The 4,420-nt window shown below is 46.4% G+C and overlaps 1 long non-coding RNA gene across 1 annotated transcript; it reads right to left on the bottom strand.

The window, feature by feature from the left end:
* Positions 1 to 690: 690 nt before the first annotated feature.
* On the bottom strand, positions 691 to 3,907 carry LOC135811429 (uncharacterized). Its single transcript, XR_010552600.1, has 2 exons — positions 3,298 to 3,907; positions 691 to 1,762 (listed from the first exon to the last, which is right to left on the bottom strand). It is a non-coding gene; the product is annotated as an uncharacterized LOC135811429 (long non-coding RNA).
* Positions 3,908 to 4,420: the final 513 nt, after the last annotated feature.

Genomic DNA, 4,420 nt, shown 5'->3' with positions numbered 1-4,420 from the left:
TTAGCCACGCCCCATACCAATGTATGTGTGACGTCATTGTGGCAATGTGCGAAAATACTTGGATTTTGAATCTCACTTTCTTCAGGACGAAAGTCACTTCAGAAAGTAGTTTGCCAAGTCGCCTGAGCCGCTGCAATGCCAAATTGTTGTGTTGTTGATTGTGCCAGTATCACATCATCCTCCTGGGGTTAGTTTCTCAAATTCCAAAAGGATGGAGACCTGGCAAAGCGCCGAGATGTTGCAATGCGTCGTGAAAATTTCAAGCCTATTTTCGCAGCACGAGCTATGTTTGCTCGCTGCATTTATGATCCAGAGGGACTTGAGAGCTGAGTTTTGACGAGTACGCCGTCCAGGAAAGCCCTCATCAGTGTACCAGTGCCCTCCGAACCGTGAGCCTCCAGCAAAGCGAACTCAACAAGCTGCAACTGAGAAGGCAGGGCGAGATACGTCCCACCAGGATCAGAAGAGTACATCACCCCATCAACTCCGACTGCAGCTAGCTGATGAACGATATTACCCCAGTAACTTTACGCATACCAGTACTCAAACTGTGCACATCTGTCATCAACTGGGACGCAAACAGACAGACCCCCAGCAAGTACGAAGGTTACAGAACTGTTTGCTTGCGATGTGCAGGCAGCATGCACGACGAACTGTCTCACCAATCCTGCCAAACTGAACCAGTGTAAGTTGATTGCGTGGATATGTCTCTATTTATAACAGCTACCCTACTTCTAGGCATGGTTGCATGAATACCATATCACTCAGAGCAGTTGTTAGAAGTCTGGACAGCCTTGGAATAGTGCAAGTAAAGTGAAACAAAAATATATTACACTCCGAGTTCCACGCTTGCGGGATCACCAGGCCAAAAAAAATCTAATTTCGAACAAGGAATGGGTTCTGGTTGTATGCGAAAGAAAAGTAAGTGAAGACCTATTGTGCAAGGAATACAGTGGGAACTACACATATTATACACATGCACTCACACCATCACCCACATACTCAAACTCACTCGCACGCACGCTAGCCTAAGGATAGTACATATGCTGTAGTAGTGGTATACTTAGTGAAATGACTATGTGTACATCTAATGACGCCGCCACTCCACGCCAGAAGACAACAAACATCTGCTGCAACATTTTTGCTCCCGTCTCTTATGGGCAACACAGGGAATGAAACGAACAATGCAATTGAGAACAAGAGTCGTCCTGTACGGTGAAGTTTCCATTTTCTCATACAGCAGTATATTGTCTAAGCAAGTTTGTTTTCTCCACATTATTTTTGCCATGCAGGTATATCACAGTGTCATGCCAAACTACATTCTCAAACGCATTCGTTTCTCAATTCTGGGGATGATTGGACACGCACATCTCGCAGCTCTTGACGACGTCAATGTCAACCGTCGCCACAGCACAACCAAAAAGACCGCGATAGGAAGGTATAAAGTCCAGTTCTCAAAGCATAAAGAAGACTGTGGCCAAATAGAAAATTATACGACAGAAAGAGCTATCAGTATGTTGACAAGCTCATGTGTGAGGTGGTAGCGGTTGCAAATGGCAACCTCCATGTTCCTGCCTTGGAGAAGCGTGTTTCCCTGCCAAATTCCAGGTGGAAGCCTCCTGAGAAGGCTGAGGTGGTGCAGGATTTGGATATCTTTGCCTGATGGTATTCACAACGCAGGCTGGAAGACGACAACGAACGTGCTTGCCCAATTTGCCGTGTACATAGTGTGTACTGCCTGTGTGCCGCATAGCGTAGAGATCTACACAAACACAGAATGTCATATGGAATGTGTATGATGAGTGCTTGTACACATACCACATTGCTGTACCGTAATAATTATTATAGTCAAATACTCATTTACTCTACATATGCGCTGTATTGCACCTACCGGTACCTACCTGCACTTTCAGTGCGCGCGCCATACTAATTTAGTGTCCACTGGTACAAAGATGGAGGGTCTTGTAGAATTTACCATAATTGCTGATTTCAAATTGAATTCCAATGATCTGGGGGATGAATACTGATTAGGACGCGTTCGATTACCTACTAGTACAGAGATGTCTTGGTCAGAAAGTACAGATTTCTTACTCTCCTGCCAGAATTTGTGCATTATTTTGGTGTACGCTTTCTTGACCCCACGCTTGTACGTTGCATGCCATGGTATACTAGAAAACGAGTTTATTGACAAAGTCTATCGCTTGAAACGATAAAGTATGGGTTCGGGTGTGATCAAAATTAATGCACCCATGGTGCTCATAAACTGTGTGCAGTGCTCTCTTCACCAACAGAACACTACCTACCATACTTTGTAGATCTTGTACCAATCCAAGGGAAAATGACAAAGACAAATGTGAGTCATGCATGAAAACTTGTGATAGCACGGTCTATAGTTATATTTTTTTTTATGCAATAACATGTTATTTATAAAGACAGGACAAGTGAATAATTAGTCAGTCCATTGTTCATGATGATCTCCGACGGTTACGTCGGCAAGCGAGCCTCCGCCACTGCCAAAGCAGCGTGGGCTCCGCAGGAGGGTGCAAATTTCAAACCAAAATTTAAACGCCTACAACCGCGAATGCACATGATACAGGATTTCAGAAGGCTGAAGGAAATCCTGCATCTAACAAATGCCATAACATGAGAGTAATGCTCACCCCTCTTCTCCGCCAACAGATGAGCAATTCGTTTGTACAGTGCTGTTGATGCTGGACCCATTCCGCCACTGGCTGACATGACCGCCGGAACAAAGGAGGCTTGCTCAACCTGCCTCACCCGCTCCTCATAGTGCCTTCTCTTTTCTTTTTCATGTCGCTGATACACAATAGTATGTGGTGCAGATCGATTTGAGCGTGAGTGAGGATTAAAAACCCGTATATCAATAAGTGTACGCTCAAAACGACTGCCCCACAAACCATTGGCAGCGACATCCAACCGGGCACGGTCTTCCACATTTGCGGTCCGGTAGCGAAGACGCTCCCCCGTCAGCGGTTGCACGGTCTATAGTACAGGACAACGTTGTTCGTGCTATGCCTGACAACAATAATTAGTTACACACAAAACATTACGCGCATCGATCCTCACAAGATAAGTCAAGACATACTCGGAGGAAAGAGAAATTTGTTTGTGTCATGCATGAAACTTGTGATAACTACCAGTACAATGTCTTTCTTGTGCGACGCCTACTGTAGTGCGCCTGACAACAATAAATTTCCCCCAAAAAATAAGAATAAGTGTATCATGCTGATACGCGATCCTCACAAGACAAGTCAAGGCAAACTAATTGAGGCTTACCTAATGTCAGACTCTTCTGTCACTGGCATTGGCGGCTTCTGCATGTCGAGATAACCTCGAAGAGCAGTGATGAGCACAGCCTAATGCAAGGATACGATCTCGTAATCTGCGAGGTCCGCTACGCAAGAAACCTTGGGCCGTCTTGTCGACAGCGACGGCAGCATCCTACCAGCAAAATCATTCCCGCGGGCTGGGCATGGCTATACAATTTTGTCCACGCTCGCACCAGTCGGAGTCCCAAACGAATCGAGATTCTGGTGGCCAAGCTACTCGTCTTCTGTCGGACGCAGCTGCTGACGCATCTTCTTCCTCCACATTTGTTACACGCGATGGCAGCTCCTCAGCAGAGTATCTGGGCTCCCTGCCCCAACCATACGCGGCGGTGGGCTGTTGGTCGTCCTCACTGGCCTCAGCATCGCTGCCTTCATTGCTGGGGACAGAGGATTGTTCGGAATCGCCCATCTTCCCTTGAAATACCAACTAAAATTAGTGCTTGTAGACTGGCGAAGAGAAACGACTTTGCCACAATGACGTAGGCAGCCCGTGATGATGTAACCAAATGGCCGCATGACGTCAGGGCGCGGCCCCCGTTTTTGCAATTTCAAAGTGAAATATCTCAAGAACGCTTTCTCGTAGAGACTTCGGACCAAGACCATTCGACTCAGCGCCCGAAACTCTACAGGCTATCAAAGTTTCATTTTTTCGTGGAGTTCCCCTTTAAGCGCAACTATGTTGAAGCCATAGACTCTACCAACGCAGACGTCACCGCGGGTACGTCTAAGTCTTGCTACATGACTGACGGCACGAAGCAAGATTGAGTCCATGCACAGGTGTCCTAGGCACCGTCTATTGGTGTACATACCCAAGATTACCTGTATGCTGACCTGGAGACAACAGAAGATGCCAGTGCTGAAGCGCAGGGACGTCACTACACGCTACTGTCTACGCGTATACAAGCACATCCCGACCATAACGAAGGCCTTTGTCCCAAGAGTAATTATCTTCAAAGAGGGGATATCCCTGTTGACACCACGCCTGATGGTGATTTGTATTTTTGAATTGTATGTTATTATTTTACTTGGGCATTCCCAACAGACCCTAAGGTTTTCTATCAGGGTGCCCA

This window comes from Sycon ciliatum, chromosome 3, assembly GCF_964019385.1.
Source record: "Sycon ciliatum chromosome 3, ocSycCili1.1, whole genome shotgun sequence".
Lineage (NCBI taxonomy): Eukaryota > Metazoa > Porifera > Calcarea > Leucosolenida > Sycettidae > Sycon > Sycon ciliatum.
This window is presented reverse-complemented; position numbering and strand designations above follow the sequence as displayed.